An 18,398-nucleotide genomic window follows, 5' to 3' on the forward strand; every position below is an offset into this window, starting at 1 on the left:
AGCACCAGTGACTCAGTTAATAAGAAAGTGGCCAGATGAAGCAGATGCTAAGCTACAGGACTGTTTTGCTGGCACAGACTGGAATATGTCATGAGATTCTTCCGATGGCTTTGAGGAGTACATCACATCTGTTACTGGCTTCATCAATAAGTGCATTGATGACGCCGTCCCCACAGTGACCATATCTACATACCCCAACAGAAGCCATGGATTATAGGCAACATCCACACTGAACTAAATGTTAGAGCTGCCGCTTTCAAGGAGCGGGACTCTAACCTGGAAGCTTATAAGAAATCCTGGTATGCCTTCCGACGAACCATAAAATAGGCAAAGCGTCAATACAGGACTAATATTGAATCGAACTGGCTCCGACGCTCGTCCGATGTGGCAGGGCTTGCAAACTATTACAGACTGCAAAGGGAAGCACAGCTACGAGCTACCCAGAGACGCAAGCCTACCAGACACGCTAAGTTACTTATCTGCTTGCTTCGAGGCAAGTAACACTGAATCATGCATGAGAGCATCAGCTGTTCTGGATGACTGCGTGACCAAGCTCTCAGTATCCGATGTGAGTAAGACCTTTAAACAGGTCAACATTCACAGGGCCGCAGGGCCAGACGGATTACCCGGACGTGTTCTCCTAGCATGCGCTGAGCAACTTGCAAGTGCCTTCACTGACAATTTCAACCCATCCCTGATTGAGTCTGTAATACCAACATGCTTCAAGCAGACCACCATAGTCCCTTAACACTAAGGTAACCTGCTGTAAGGGGTGCGTAACTGGTGGCAGGGAAGTTATACGCAGGAGAGCAGAACTAGGTAATAGCCGGAGCAGTTTAATTAAAAACCAACGGCATAAAGCATAACAAAACATGGGTACAAAAAACCTGTTTCGCACCAGTCAACATGGGCACAAGCACTTACAACAAACAATTCCACACAAAGAGATGGGGGGGAACAGAAGGTTAAATACACAACAATTAATGAGGGAAATGAAAACCAGGTGTGTAGGAAAACAAGACAAAACAAATGGAAAATGAAAAGTGTATCAACGATGGCTAGAAGACCGGTGACGCCGATCGCCGAATGCCGCCTGAACAAAGACAGGAACCGACTTCAGTGGAAGTCGTGACACCTGCCTAAATGATTACCTGTAGCCATGAAGTGCTTTGAAAGGGTGGTCATGGCTCTCATCAACACCATTATCCCAGAAACCCTAGACCCATTCCAATGTGCATATTGCCCCTACAGATCCATAGATGATGCAATCTCTATTGCACTCAACACTGCCCTTTCCCACCTGGACAAAAGGAACACCTATGTGAGAATGCTATTCATTGACTACAGCTCAGCGTTCCAATACCATAATACCATAATACCATTGTGCCCTCATAGTGTATCCCCGGATTCCCACCGCAAACGGAAAATGTTTATCTGGATCTTCACAACTAGCTAACCGCAACCCCGGATGACTACTCCTGGCTAGCGTTTCCATCCACTTAGCTTGAAGCTAGCCCAGCCAGAGCTCCTTTGCTACCACCGAAGCATACTCCTGGGTTACAATATCCGGACCCACGACCGGTCTATCGATGTCACCGCATGAAGAGGCATAAACAGACTTAACCCCATCGCGACGTGCCCCAAAGGCTAACATTCTAGCCCTTGCTATCTGCTTGCTTGCTAATTCGGCCTGCTAACTGTTAGCCTGCCCCGGTCTACTAACAGCTAGCTTGTTTAGCCCCGGTCTGCTAACTGCTAGCTTGTTTAGCCCCGGCCTACTAACTGTTAGCTTGTTAGCTTGTAGCTTGGCTACATAGCTGATGCCTGCTGATGCCTGCTGGACTGTCCATTAATCACGGTGCTCTATTCTGTTTGTTTATGTTTTTATCTGTCGGCCCCAGCCGCACTCAGGCTCTGTGTGTAGTTAATCCGACCCTCTCTGTCTAGTCATCGCCATTTTACCTGCTGTTGTTGTGCTAGCCAATTAGCCGTTGTTGTCTCACCTGCTGTTTTAGCTAGCTCTCCCAATCAACACCTGCGATTACTGTATGCCTCGCTGTATGTCTCTCTCAAATGTCAATATGCCTTGTATACTGTTGTTCAGGTTAGTTATCATTGTTTTAGTTTACAATGGAGCCCCTAGTTCCACTCTTCATACCTCTGATACCTCCTTTGTCCCACCTCCCACACATGCAGTGACCTCACCCATTACAACCAGCATGTCCAGAGATACAACCTCTCTTATCATCACCCAGTGCCTGGGCTTACCGCGGCTGTACACGCACCCCACCATACCCCTGTCTGCGCATTATGCCCTGAATATATTCTACCACGCCCAGAAATCTGCTCCTTTTATTCTTTGTCCCCAACGCTCTAGGCGACCAGTTTTGATAGCCTTTAGCCGCACCCTCATACTACTCCTACTCTGTTCCGCGGGTGATGTGGAGGTAAACCCAGGCCCTACATGTCCCCAGGCACCCTCATTCGTTGACTTCTGTGATCGAAAAAGCCTTGGTTTCATGCATGTCAACATCAGAAGCCTCCTCCCTAAGTTTGTTTCACTCACTGCCCTTGTCGTGTCTGAATCCTGGCTTAGGAAGGCCACCAAAAATTCTGAGATTTCCATACCCAACTATAACATTTTCCGTCAAGATAGAGTTGCAGTCTACTGCAGAGATAGCCTGCAAAGTAATGTCATACTTTCCAGGTCCATACCCAAACAGTTCAAACAACTAATTTTAAAAATGACTCTAATCAGAAATAAGTCTCTCACTGTTGCCGCCTGCTACCGACCCCTCTCAGCTCCCAGCTGTGCCCTGGACAGCATTTGTGAATTGATCACCCCCCATCTAGCTTCAGAGTTTGTTCTGTTAGGTGACCTAAACTGGGATATGCTTAACACCACCGATAAATCCATGATTATCGAAAACTTCAACAAGCATTTCTCAACGGCTGGCCATGCCTTCCTCCTGGCTACTCCAACCTCGGCCAACAGCTCCGCCTCACCCGCAGCTACTCGCCCAAGCCTCTCCAGGTTCTCCTTTACCCAAATCCAGATAGCAGATGTTCTGAAAGAGCTGCAAAACCTGGATCCGTACAAATCAGCTGGGCTAGACAATCTGGACCCTCTATTTTTGAAACTATCCGCCGCCATTGTCGCAACTCCTATTACCAGCCTGTTCAACCTCTCTTTCATATCGTCTGAGATCCCCAAGGATTGGAAAGCTGCCACAGTCATCCCCCTCTTCAAAGGGGGAGACACCCTGGACCCAAACTGTTACAGACCTATATCCATCCTGCCCTGCCTATCTAAGGTCTTCGAAAGCCAAGTCAACAAACAGGTCACTGACCATCTCGAATCCCATCGTACCTTCTCCGCTGTGCAATCTGGTTTCCGAGCCGGTCACGGGTGCACCTCAGCCACGCTCAAGGTACTAAACAATATCAGAACCGCCATCGATAAAAGACAGTACTGTGCAGCCGTCTTCATCGACCTGGCCAAGGCTTTCGAATCTGTCAATCACCATATTCTTATCGGCAGACTCAGTAGCCTCGGTTTTTCTAATGACTGCCTTGCCTGGTTCACCAACTACTTTTCAGACAGAGTTCAGTGTGTCAAATCGGAGGGCATGTTGTCCGGTCCTCTGGCAGTCTCTATGGGGGTCCCACAGGGTTCAATTCTCGGGCAGACTATTTTCTCTGTATATATCAATGATGTTGCTCTTGCTGCGGGCGATTCCCTGATCCACCTCTACGCAGACGACACCATTCTGTATACTTCCGGCCCTTCCTTGGACACTGTGCTATCTAACCTCCAAACGAGCTTCAACGCCATACAACACTCCTTCCGTGACCTCCAACTGCTCTTAAACGCTAGTAAAACCAAATTAATGCTTTTCAACCGTACGCTGCCTGCACCCACACGCCCGACTAGCATCACCACACTGGATGGTTCCGACCTAGAATATGTGGACATCTATAAGTACCTAGGTGTCTGGCTAGACTGTAAACTCTCCTTCCAGACTCATATCAAACATCTCCAATCTAAAATTAAATCTAGAGTCACCTTTCTATTCCGCAACAAAGCCTCCTTCACTCACGCCGCCAAACTTACCCTAGTAAAACTGACTATCCTACCGATCCTCAACTTCGGCAATGTCATCTACAAAATAGCTTCCAATACTCTACTCAGCAAACTGGATGCAGTTTATCACAGTGCCATCCGTTTTGTTACTAAAGCACCTTATACCACCCACCACTGCGACCTGTATGCTCTAGTCGGCTGGCCCTCGCTACATATTCGTCGCCAGACCCACTGGCTCCAGGTCATCTACAAGTCCATGCTAGGTAAAGCTCCGCCTTATCTCAGTTCACTGGTCACGATGGCAACACCCACCCGTAGCACGCGCTCCAGCAGGTGCATCTCACTGATCATCCCTAAAGCCAACACCTCATTTGGCCGCCTTTCGTTCCAGTTCTCTGCTGCCTGTGACTGGAACGAATTGCAAAAATCGCTGAAGTTGGAGACTTTTATCTCCCTCACCAACTTCAAACATCTGCTATCTGAGCAGCTAACCGATCGCTGCAGCTGTACATAGTCTATCGGTAAATAGCCCACCCAATTTACCTACCTCATCCCCATACTGTTTATATTTATTTACGTTTCTGCTATTTTGCACACCAGTATCTCTACCTGTACAAGACCATCTGATCATTTATCACTCCAGTGTTAATCTGCAAAATTTTAATTATTCGCCTACCTCCTCATGCCTTTTGCACACAATGTATATAGACTCTCTTTTTTTCTACTGTGTTATTGACTTGTTAATTGGTTTACTCCATGTGTAACTCTGTGTTGTCTGTTCACACTGCTATGCTTTATCTTGGCCAGGTCGCAGTTGTAAATTAGAACTTGTTCTCAACTAGCCTACCTGGTAAAATAAAGGTGGGGGGGGGGAAAAATAAAAAAAAACTGAGCTAAGGACCCTGGGACTAAACACCTCCCTCTGCAACTGGATCCTGTACATCCTGTCGGGCCACCCCCAGGTGGTAAGGGTAGGTAGCAACACATCCGCCACGCTGATCCTCAACACGAGTCCCCTCTTGTGCTCCCTGTGCACTTATGACTGCATGGCCAGGCACGACTACAACACCATCATCAAGTTTGCTGATGACACAACAGTGGTAGGCCTGATCACCAACAACGATGAGACAGCCTATAGGGAGGACGTCAGAGACCTGGTCATGTGGTGCCAGGACAGCAACTTCTCCCTCAACATGATCAAGACAAAGGAGATGATTGTGGACTACAGGAAAAGGGTGACCGAGCACACCCCCAGAGCTTCAAGTTCCTTGGTGTCCACGTCCACAGTAAACTATCATGGTCTAAGCACACCAAGACAGTCATGAAGAGAGCAAGACAAAGCCTATTCCCCCTCAGGAGACTGAAAAGATTTGGCATGGGTCCTCAGATCCTCAAAAGGTTCTACAGCTGCACCATCAAGAGCACTGATTGGTGCATTCTCTGACTGGTTGCATCACTGCCTGGTATGGCAACTGCCCACCCTATGATCGCAAGGCACCACAGAGGGTAATGCGTATGGCCCAGTACATCACCGGGGCCAAGCTTCCTGCCATCCAGGACCTCTATACCAGGCTGTGTCAGCGGAAGGCTCTAAAAATTGTCAAAGACTCCATCCACCCTAGGCATAGACTGTTCTCTCTGCTAACGCACGGCAAGCGGTACCGGAGCGCATATTATAGATCCAAGAGCCTTCTTAACAGCTTCTACCCCCAAGCCATAAGACTCCTGAACAGCTATCAAAGGGCTACCCAGGCACATATTTTACACTGCTGCTCCTTTCTGTTATTTTCTATTGCATGGTCACTTTCATAACTCTACCTACATGTACATATTACCTCAATTACCTCGACTAACCGGTGCCCCCGCACATTGACTCTGTACCAATACCCCCTGTATTAATCCTTGGCTATTATTTTACTGCTGCTGTTCATTTTTTTACTTTTATTTTCTATATTTTACTTAACATTTTTTTTAAATGTATTATTTTTTATTGAAGCTTTGGCGCATGCGACAAATTCAATTTTATTTGATGAAACCAAGATTGAACTCTTTGGCCTGAATGCCAAGCGTCATGTCTGGAGGAAACCTGGCACCATCCCTACGGTGAGGCATGGTAGTGGCAGGGACTAGGGAGCCTAGTCATGATTGAGGGATTGATGAACAGAGCAAAGTACAGAAAGATCCGTGTTGAAAACCTGCTCCAGAGTGATCAAGACCTCAGACTGGGGCTAAGGTTCACCTTCCAACAAGACAACCCAGGAGTGGCTTCGGGACAAGTGTCAATGCCTTTGAGTGGCCCAGCCAGATCCCAGACTTGAACCCGTTATAACATCTCTGGAGAGACCTGAAAATAGCTATGCAGCAATGCTCCCCATCCAACCTGACAGAGCTTGAGAGGATCTGCAGAGAAGAATGGGAGAAACTCCCCAAATACAGGTCTGCCAAGCATGCTGTAATTGCTGCAATTGCTGCAAAGGTACTTCAACAAAGTACTGAGTAAAGAGTCTGAATACTTATGTAAATGTGATATTTCAGTTTTCTTTATATAAAATGAGCCAAATTTTCTAAAAACCTATTTGTTTTGTCATGGAGTATTGTGTCAAGGGGAAAAAATGTGGAAAAAGTCAAGGGGTCTGAATACTTTCCGAGGGCACTGTATATATAATGTGAAATTATCCTGTTATTAGCAGTATTCACAATAGTTTAATTCATGCAATGAATTTGTTGTAATAAGAGTGATCTTGCCGAAGGAGCAGTTACCTTACCTCTATTTCGCTTTATCCAAATCTGGACAACTATGATGGCAACGACGCAGACAGCGACAATGATTATGACAGCATAGCTGTGGTCCTCTTGGTCTGGAAATACAGTCACCAACCATCAAAATCACTGCACCCTGAGTGTTACTTTGTGTGTTTGTGTATAAAAAAACTTGTTGACACACTACTTGTAGAGAAACGCTAAACCTCGTCGCTTTTATGTTGACAAAACAGTCTGACTTTTATACAGTACACACTTTCCATTTTTTGTTGTCTACGCTACCTGGCTAAATGCTCGCTAGCTTAATGTGTACATACATGCGTGTCTTACCAGACTTCTCAGAATTAGATACACAAATATTTTCAATCTCCTTCATGTCACTGGCCCAGCTGACTCGGTTGCTGTGGTTACAGATGATGGAACTCCCTGCCCCTGTCATGCCCTGACATTCGAGAGCCTTTTATTCTCTAATTTGGTTAGGTCGGGGTGTGACTAGGGTGGGTACTCTAGTTTTTGTATTTCTATGTTGGCCTGGTATGGTTCCCAATCAGAGACAGCTGTCTATCGTTGTCTCTGATTGGGGATAATATTTAGGCAGCCTTTTCCCACCTGTTTGTTGTGGGATCTTGTCTATGTATAGTTGCCTGCGAGCACTTCATTAGCTTCACGTTTCGTTTTTGCGCTTTATTGTTTTCTGTGTGTTTCACTTCTAATAAAAGATGATGGAACCATAGACCGCTGCATTTTGGTCCGATTCATATAACAATGTTTGTGACAGAAGATCCCACCACCCCAGGACCAAGCAGCGTGCCCAGGAGGAGCAGGTATCCTGGGCTTGGGAGGAGATCCAGGAGTTAAGGACATCCTGGACTTGGGAGGAAGTAATGGCAGGAGACGAAAGCCTGCCATGGAAGCAGGCGGAAGCAGCGAAGGAAGGTCAGCGATGACACCGGGGTTCACGGCCACGACGTAGACCCAAAAAGTAGCCTCAAAATTCTTTGGGGGGGGGGACCACACGGGGTGGTCGGCAGAGCCGAGGGGTGAACCAGAGCCAGTCTGGGAGAGGAAGGTGAACTTGGAGGGGAGTGAAGGGACTGAATCAGAGACAGTCAGTGAGTCTTCAGTGGGTCATATGATTGAGTGTAGTCTGGCCCAGGAGTGGGAAGGTGAACGGAAAGGCTCTGGAGCAACGAACTGCCCTTGCTGTCTCTGCCTGGCCTGTTCCCCTCTTTCCACTGGGATTCTCTGCCTCTAACCCTATTACAAGGGCTGAGTCACTGGCTTACTGGGGTTCTTTCATACCGTCCCTAGGAGGGGTGCGTCACTTGAGTGGGTTGAGTCACTGATGTGATCTTCCTGTCTGGGTTGGCGCCCCCACTTGGGTTGTGCCGTTGCGGAGATCTTTGTGGGCTATACTCGGCCTTGTCTCAGGATGGTAAGTTGGTGGTTGAAGATATCCCTCTAGTGGTGTGGGGGCTGGGCTTTGGCAAAGTGGGTGGGGTTATATCCTTCCTGTTTGGCCCTGTCCGGGGGTGTCCTCGGATGAGGCCACACCTGACCCCTCCTGTCTCAGCCTCCAGTATTTATGCTGCAGTAGTTTATGTGTCGGGGGGCTAGGGTCAGTTTGTTATATCTGGAGTACTTCTCCTGTCCTATTCGGTGTCCTGTGTGAATTTAATTGTGCTCTCTCTAATTCTCTCTTTCTCTCTTTCTTTCTCTCTCTCGGAGGACCTGAGCCCTAGGACCATGCCTCAGGACTACCTGACATGATGACTCCATGCTGTCCCCAGTCCACCTGGCCGTGCTGCTGCTCCAGTTTCAACTGTTCTGCCTTATTAGTATTGGACCATGCTGGTCATTTATGAACATTTGAACATCTTGGCCATGTTCTGTTATAATCTCTACCCGGCACTGCCAGAATAGGACTGGCCACCCCACATAGCCTGGTTCCTCTCTAGGTTTCTTCCTAGGTTTTGGCCTTTCTAGGGAGTTTTTCCTAGCCACCGTGCTTCTACACCTGCATTGCTTGCTGTTTGGGGTTTTAGGCTGGGTTTCTGTACAGCACTTTGAGATATCAGCTGATGTACGAAGGGCTATATAAATATATAATCATAATAATACATTTGATTTGATACATCCTGTGCCAGCTCCCCGCACTTGCCATGCGAAGGTTGTCATCTGTCCAGGACACGTTGTGCCAGCTCTACGCCATAGTCCTCCAGTGCGCCTCCACAGCCCGGTACGTCCTGTGCCGACGATACACGGTCCGGTTCCTCCGGCGACGATCCACGGTCCGGTTCCTCCGGCGACTATCCACGGTCCGGTTCCTCCGGCGACGATCCACGGTCCGGTTCCTCCGGCAACAATCCCCGCACCAGAGCCGCCACCGAAGCTGACGGATCTGCGAGCGGAGCGGGGTCTACGACCCGCACTGGAGCCGCGACTGAGGCTAGATGCCCATCCAACCCTCCCCTATAGAGTCAGGTTACTTTTGGGGAGTACATTACAACATCGACTGATCTGTTACATTTCCAATATAGCACATACATTTTTTCCCCCGGCAAACATCCTGTCCCTTCAGCACAAACATAGAGGTCTCAGCACTAGGATATGATACCCACTATCAACTGTTCAGTTGGGGTGGCAGGTAGAGTGTTGGGCCAGTAACCGAAAGGCTGCTGGATCAAATCCCAGAGGTGACAAGGGGTTTGTTGTTCTGCCCCTGGTAGGCTGTCATTGTAAATAAGAGTTTGTTCTTAACTGACTTGCCTGGTAAAATAAAGTTCAGTTTCAGAAACCATTCAGTAAAAGGAACTTGATAAAGTTGTACTCCATGAATTATAACTCCAGAAAGTACAACCTAATCTGCCTAAAAGCATAGATAGCTTGGGTGGACATGTATTTGTGGTTGATTCTAACAGACATTTCGAAAACAAGTTGAGCTATGTATTTCCGGTAGTGAGAAGTTTCCATGATTCAAATGGTGTTGTGGTGATGTTTCCTGTGACACTGATAACTTCTTTTTCACAGTAGTGTATACTATCAGTATACCATCACAACCCAAAATTGTGTATAATCACAACCCAAAATGTGTATAGCTTCAACATGTGTTTAAAACTACAGTCTCGTCAAAAGATTTTGCCCTAAAGTTAATTACATATTTGAAATTTAAGTCAATAAATTACTTGAATGTTGTAAAGTTCAACACATCACAACACATGACTTAAAACTTCAGTTCTTCATTAGATTATGACTTCTGAGTTCTTGTGTCACCCACTGTTTAGACAACCAGTACAAATGATACTGTCTGTTACTTACTGTATCTGCTAATCAGATTATAGACATGTCTAATCAATATCACTATACAGATGTCTTAGAAAATGTTTTTACCTAAATGATGGAGGAGAGTTAGTAGAATAGCGAGGGTGAAACGCACAGTCACCATACTTTGATAAATGATTAAACCTACAGTAAATGAGGAAGGATTGTCACATAGGCCTATACTTCCTCTAGAAGGTTGTATACCCACAACCACAAATTTCACACAAAACATTCTGTTTGCAATTCTAAAATGTTCCATGGCATGTGAAATTACTTGATAACCTCTTTCCAATACATTAGACATTTATATAGGAACTGAAAATACACTCCAAACTCAGGTGTTTGTGAAACTAAAGACAGGGTAGAATGCATTTTTATCATGTTACAAATCAACTTGTGTTTAATATAAGATTTGTTATTGTGTAATTATATTTTTCCTAGCACGTTTTTAACATGTATATAAGGGCACAAGGCGAGACCCAGATGCAGACACAGGAGGCAGATGGTTAGAGTCCAAGATTTTTATTAACAATCCAAACGGGTAAGGCAAAATAATGGTCGTGGACAGGCAAAAGGTCAAAACCAGTTCAGAGTTGCAGAGGTACAGAATGGCAGGCAGGCTCGAGGTCTGGGGAGGCAGAATTGTCAAGCAGGTCCAGAAAAACAGGCAAAGTTCAGAACCGGGAGGACTAGTAAAAGAGAATAGAAAAGCAGGCGCACGGGGAAAACCACGTTGGTTGACTTGAACATATTAGACGAACTGGCACAGAGAGACAGGAAATAAATGGATAAATACAACAGGGAAAATAAGCGACACCTGGGGGGGTGGAGACAATCACAAGGACAGGTGAAACAGATCAGGGTGGGACAGTACCCCCCCTCTAGGGACGCCACCTGGCGTCCTACCTGGGTGCATACCCGGCCGACTGGGGTGTCGGCGGTGAAAATCGGCGATGAGGGCCGGGTCCAGGATGTCTTTAGCTGGAACCCAGCACCTCTTCCCGGGCCATAACCCTACCAGTCAACCGGATACTGGAAACCCCTGCACAGTGGTCGAACCCTCAGGAGGCGTCTCCCTGTATACGCTGGCTGGCTATCGATGACACAGGGGGGAGGGATGGGCCTAGAAGCAGAAGACAGAGGACAGTGAGACAAGGGTTTAATCCTTGAAACATAAAAAGTAGGGTGAACACGGAGGGTACGGAGCAACAGATGGACAGCAGAGGGACTAATGACTCTAGAAATGGGAAAGGACCAATGAAACAGGGGGAAGGTTTATGGGATTCTACCCGGCGGGTAGGTCCCAAGTGGACAGCCATACCCTCTACACGACAGCGAGGAACCAGAGTCCGGTGGCAGCCCACTTGTCGACGATACCTGGAGGTGGTCTTGAGAAGAGCCGCCCTAGCTCTTTTCCAGGTTTTCCAGGCTACCTAAGTATGGTTCTCAATCAGAGACAGCGAACGATACCTGCCTCTAATTGAGAACCATACCAGGCCAAACACATAAACACAACATAGAAAAAAGAAAATAGACTACCCACCCCAACTCACGCCCTGACCAAACTAAAACAAAGACATAACAAAGGAACTAAGGTCAGAACGTGACAGTACCCCCCCCAACAAAGGTGCGGACTCCGGCCGCAAAACCTGAACCTATAGGGGAGGGTCTGGGTGGGCGTCTGTCTGTCAGGTGGCGGCTCTGGCGTGGGACGTGGACCCCACTCCACCATAGTCTCGGCCCACTTTAGTGGCGCCCCTCGCCGCCGACCTCGGACTTGGGACCCTTGCCACGGGTCCCGCATGGACAGGAGATTCCGGCAGCACCGGACAGACGGGCGGCTCTGGCAGCACCTGACAGACGGCGGCTCTGGCAGCTCAGGACCGACGGGCGGAGGGAGGGAGGAGACGGAGAGACAGCCTGGTGCGTGGGGCTGCCACAGGACCCACCAAGCTGGGGAGACCTACAGGAGGCCTGGTGCTTGGAGGAGGCACCGAATGGACCGGGCTGTGGGGGAGCACTGGAGCCTTGGTGCGCAGCCTTGACACCACTCCTCACGGCTGGATCACCATTTTAGCATGGACCATCCAGAGTGCAGGCACAGGTTGAACCGGGCTGTGGGTGAGCCCTGGAGATCTGGTGGATACCACTCGCACCTCTCCCTTAGGCTCAATAACCACATTCGCCTGGCACGGGCGGAGCGCAGGCATAGAACGCACTGCACCCTCCCAGCGACTTGGAGACACAGCACGCAGAGCCGGCGCAGGATACCCTGGACCGAAACGGTGTACCGGAGACCAAACACGCTGGGCTGGCACAACACACCCTGGCTGGATGCCCACTCTCACTTGGCACTGGCGGGGGGCTGGCCTATAGCCTACCGGGCTATGAGCGCGTACTGGCGACACCTTGCGCTTGACCGCATAACACGGTGCCTGACCAGTACTGCGCTTCTTACAGTAAGCACGAGGAGTGGGCTCAGGTCTCCAACCTGACTCTGCCACACTCCCCGTGTGCCCCCACCCAAAATGTTTTGGGTCTGCCTCTCGCGCTGCTCATTTCGCCGCCGCTCAGCTTTCGCTGCCTCCAGCTCTGCCTTGGGGCGGCGATATTCCCCAGCCTGTGCCCAGGGTCCTTTACCGTCCAAAATCTCCTCCCATGTCCATGAGTCCGGAGATCGCTGCTGCCCGATACCACGCTGCTTGGTCCTTGGTTGGTGGGTGATTCTGTAACGGTTTTCGTCTGGTGAAGGAGAAGAAGACCAAAACACAGCTTGGTAAGTGTCCATGATATATTTTAATGAAATATAACTGGACACAGAAAACAAAAGGAACAAGAGAAATAAATGAAAACCGACACCGTCCCGTGTGGAACAAACACTGACACTGGAAAACAATCACCCACAACACACAGGTGGGAAAAGGCTACCTAAGTATGATTCTCAATCAGAGACAGTGAACGACACCTGCCTCTGATTGAGAACCATACCAGGCCAAACACATAAACACAACATAGAAAATAAACATAGACTACCCACCCCAACTCACGCCCTGACCAAACTAAAACAAAGACATAACAAAGGAACTAAGGTCAGAACGTGACATATAACGTGATTGAAATTTAAAGGCAATGTACCTGCTTGTGTGGGAACTACATCGGTAAACTCTGCAAATGTCGGCTCAATCGGAAATTACCTTAATAATTTATCATAGTGGGTATTAAACAGAAACACATCATTCATCTTAATGGGTATTAAAAAGAAACAAATAATTGATCATAGTGGGTATTAATAATCAGAAAAAAACAGAAACAAATGAACCAAACACATGTGATACTGTACAGTCAGATATTCTTATATCATGTTATGCTGTGCATTATACTATGTCATGTAATGCTATATTATGGCAGGCCCTAATAATATGCCTTGAAATGCTATGCTATCTTACATTAGTCTAAAGACATGCTACGGTACTTTGGCGACTGGTAAGTGTTTTTTTCCTTTGGGCTGTATGTTTCAATGTGTAGTTCATACATGCATAATCTATACGCAGAATTAACGTTTTACCTCAATAAGCAGCTGTTGTCTGGAAGCTGTGCGGCACCATTTTCCCTAAATTTACCTCAACGTGCGCCAGCCCGCTAGAAATTCGAGTTTCAGCCAATGAGCTTCAGCCCCTTGCCATTTGAGTGACAGCTGGCAAGACACACACAGCAGAGCGAGAGAGAGCAATGACGTAGTGCTCACATCTGCACATTTGTCACCCAATTTTCGGGTATCACTTTTGGTTTACGTTACTTTCAGAACTACTTCCTAAAAAATATAACAAATAAAAAAAGAATATCTAAGGTATGTTATTTTTATAGCAACAAATTAAAAGGAAAAGTAAATATTTTTGATTTTTTTTTAAATTACCTAATCTGATTTACATGTGCAGGCAACATCCTTCTGTTCCTTTGTACTGTACATTGTTAGATAAAAAGGAACAGAATTATTAATCTCATGATTATATCTTCTGCTGAATAGCGGCACATTTCATTGTAAATAATATTGTCACTGTGGGAAGCCCTGTCAATGGTAAAAATGCAACAAACGTCATTCTGTAACTCGTGGGCTTAAATCAGTGTTGTTTGTAGAATGTATCCCTGATGTAGAGGGTGATGACAGCAGAGATCATGATGACCAGCCTCACAGACACCAGGAGGTTCTTCAACATGTACACAGACATGCTACCAGCAGGGGGAGACACTGAAATACAACAGATAGACATTACGTTACAGTTCCTCTAGTCCAGCACGTCAGACAAAAGGGTTGGGACACTTCCATTTCAATTCCAGTCAATACAGAGAGTAAACCAAATTCCAATTCCTAATTTTCCTAATTGAAAAGCATTGAAATTAACTGGAATGGAAATGGAATTGACCATAACCCTGATAGACACTTCAACAATTAGCCTGGGGACTACCCTGAGTTTACAGTTCCTGTAATATGTATAGTTTCTCCAATCATGTGTGCTCTTACTTTCAACATGAATCATTATTAAAGATGAAAGGAGAATATACAGTGGGGCAAAAAAGTATTTAGTCAGCCAACAATTGTCCACGTTCTCCCACTTAAAAATATGAGAAATCCTGTAATTTTCATCATAGGTATACAGGGCCTTCAGAAAGTATTTCACTCCCCTTGACATTTTCCAAATGTTGTTATGTTATAGCCTGAATTTAAAATGGATTACATTTTCGGTTTAGTGTCACTGGCCTGCACACAATACCTCATAATGTTTTTAGAAATTAATGAACAATGAAAAGCTGAAATGTTTTGTCACTCAACCCATTTGTTATGGCAAGCCTAAATAAGTTCAGGAGCAAAAATGTGCTTAATTTGTGTGGCCTTTAAGGTGCATCCTTTTTAACCCGTGAATAACCTACTAAAACTAAATTTAAAGACCCCACACAATTAAATCAGACACGGCATTAACACCACTAACAAATATTCACAACTGGTGGCTTATGTTTGTGTGATGGTGTGTGTGGTAAAACGTAAGGCAAAAACAAACAAATGGCCAGGTCTTACTTAATTGGGAGCTCCCTTTACACCCGAATCCAGGTACCTTTATACTTAATAGAACTGCAGAATTTCACTAACTGCCCTCCCAAGACAACAGCCTCGGGAAACATTTCAAAAGAGAGAGATAGGGACACCCCATCCTCTCCTGGAAGAGAACATGTACATTTCGTTAGTATTCCCTTTGCCAAATGTTAATCAGCAACACAAAAGTTTTAATTACAGACAAAACAAAACATGATAACTTCTGTTCACCGGCAGTCCACTGACCTCCCTCCACTCATTCATCGTTTGTGTTTTAATCCATTCCCACGGTTACTGCATATACTATTACCAATTGGAAATTCAATGCCCTTCTTAGTCATGGACAACATTTAAAAGGTCATTTTAGGTTTGGCAACCCTAAGGCTCCTCCCTTTAGTCAATTTTACAAAGGTATTACAGAGTAAGACGAAATTAAGTGTCTCATGAGATAAAAAATAAATAAAAAATAAAAGGTTTTCTGAGCTTGCCTTGTTACCTTTTAGAACCCATTCCCCAGTCATTTTGCATAGATTATCCAACCCCAAAATTGGTTCCACACCCATCGCCATGTAGAATGATCTGGGTATTGTTACTGGTCCTATGGTCAGAGACATGGGTATTAGTCTAATTGCTTTTGATTCTGCCCGCTACCCCACTAAATGTAATACTTTTTTCTGTTGCAATTCTAGACAATTTCTCAATGCAAGAAATCAGTGATGTCTGAGCGCCGGTATCTATTAGAAAGTTGTGTGAGACGAGGCTTCTTACATCCCCCTCCATATAGAAACTGTCCTCTCGCCAATCCACAATTGACCATATAGAGGCCAGCCTCTTAGCATTCCCTCCAAAGGCAGCGGGTGCAGTAGGCTCCCTTACATCCCACACTCCCTTTACCAACAGCCCCACACCTGAAACAGGGCTCTGACGCTTTGACTTTGGGACAGATTCACTGCCCTTTCCTCCCTGTTTCTTTTTGTCTTACCTTGGTGACTTTCACTGTGGCTGTATTAACCACACGCACGGCTGCGAAGTGAGCGGAATTCGATTCCACTATTAAAGCTGCATTTACTATCTCATTCCAGTAAAAAATGTTGGTCTACTACCCCTGTAATAGACGTTTTGATAACAGGTTTCAAACCTGCCATTAAAGCAGACGTACAAATTCTATCAAGGTACTCACATACCCATTCCTTTCGTTGCTGAGTACATCTACACATTTTTGTTCCATTGGTTTTGCTTTTCTGTTGATAAAATGCTGAAATCAAAACACATTGAACTTTTTATTTTTATTTTACGTCCTTTTGCCAACTCACAATAGCATCTCTGAACACTTTATTAGATTGGTATTTTCCGTCAGCAGGGAAATGCTGACCAGTTTTATCCAGTTTGCAAAATGTTGATGCCATTTCAATGGTGGTTATTTCTGCACCTCCCTTGACTGCATCTAATGTGTTTAGATGTCCTCTCTGTCATGGCTCTAATACACACCCTCTATTAATAATTTTCCAAGATAGTGATACCCACTTCCCCAGTGAGTAGTAATAGTATTTGTGCCTCTTAATTGGTCACAGCACCTGTAATGTCTTATACCAGTGTCATGCTTCAAATATCACTGTTGTTGACAACACACATTACCAACATTATTCACAGTTGTCTTCCCATTTCCACATAATCTCTCATAAACAAGCCTAAGATCACCAATGCGCCATGCCAAGCATCAGCTGGAGTGGTGTAAATGGTTTGGCGGATGCCAGGAGACTAACTGCCGAAATGCATAGTGGCAACTGTAAAGTTTGGTTTGGGCCCTTAGTTACAGTGGGAAATCTTAATGCTACAGCATACAATTACATTCTAGACGATTCTGTGCTTCCAACTTTGTGGCAACACTTTCGGGAAGGCCTTTTCCTGTTTCAGCATGTCAATGCTCCCGTGCACAAAACGAGATCCGTACGAAATGGTTTGTCGAGATCGGTGTGGAAGAACTTGGCCTACACAGAACCCTGACCTCAACCCCATCGAACACCTTTGGGATAAATTGGAACGACGACTGCGAGCCAGGCCTAATCGCCCAACCTCAGTGCTCAACTTCACTAATGCTATTGTGGCTGAATGGAAGCAAGTCAGCAATTTTCCAACATCTAGTGGAAAGCCTCCCCAGAAGAGTTGCAGCAAAAGGGGGACCAAGTCCATATTCATGCCCATTATTTTGGATTGAGATGTCCACATAATTTGTAGTGTGTATATATACTAATAGACTATTCGAAGAGGGATGCTGAATGGTAGATACATCAGCCAATAGCACTCATGGGGTGTTTGAAAGAAGAGAACACGCGATGGCGGTAGGCTATTGCAGTAATTTATTCAGACCCATAACCATTCAATACTTGTGAAGAGAAGTGATAGTTGTCAGCATCTTATACTAGTCCCAAATTATTCAAGCATTCAAGCACTGATGAAGATAAGGATAACGAAACGTATTTCATTTAACTGTTGAAAGCAAAGAAGGATGGAAGCAACAATAGAGATAAAAAGGAGACACGCTAATGCACATGTCGCACAACGTTGGGGGAAATATTACTAAAGGTATTTACATGTCAGCCTGCTAATTATAAAAATGTATAATAGGCCCTATTATATTTCTAAATCAAAATCAAATTTGCTAGCTCATAATTGTAACTTTGCAGGCGGCATATGCTGCACCAGAATCACATGTTCTCTCCCTGCTTCATGGTTTGAATGAGGTCCGTAATTCCAGTCCATATAATACAATACAGTAATACAATCTACACTCAAAGATTACTGAAGATGTTCCATTTATTTACCCAAGAGAGCATAGCTATATCTATGGGCTTTTCTGTTGTACGTAATGTGCGGTAGCCTACACAGTATATTATAGGCTATGCATTGTGCATAACTACACAATCATTTGGGCTTTTCTTGGGCTTGGGCTCTTAAAAAATGTATGGCTCATCAGGCTTCATTGAATTTTGATGCCGATCAAAGCGCTAATCAAATCCAGACATATTTACAAATTTATAATGCTTTAGAATGACACTTCCGAAAAAGTTAGTCCATGCAACTTATGTGATTTGTTAACCTCTTGAGACTAGGGGGCAGTATTTTGATGTTTGGATGAAAAACGTGCCC

The sequence above is a fragment of the Oncorhynchus mykiss genome, chromosome 8 (genome assembly GCF_013265735.2).
Source record: "Oncorhynchus mykiss isolate Arlee chromosome 8, USDA_OmykA_1.1, whole genome shotgun sequence".
NCBI lineage: Eukaryota > Metazoa > Chordata > Actinopteri > Salmoniformes > Salmonidae > Oncorhynchus > Oncorhynchus mykiss.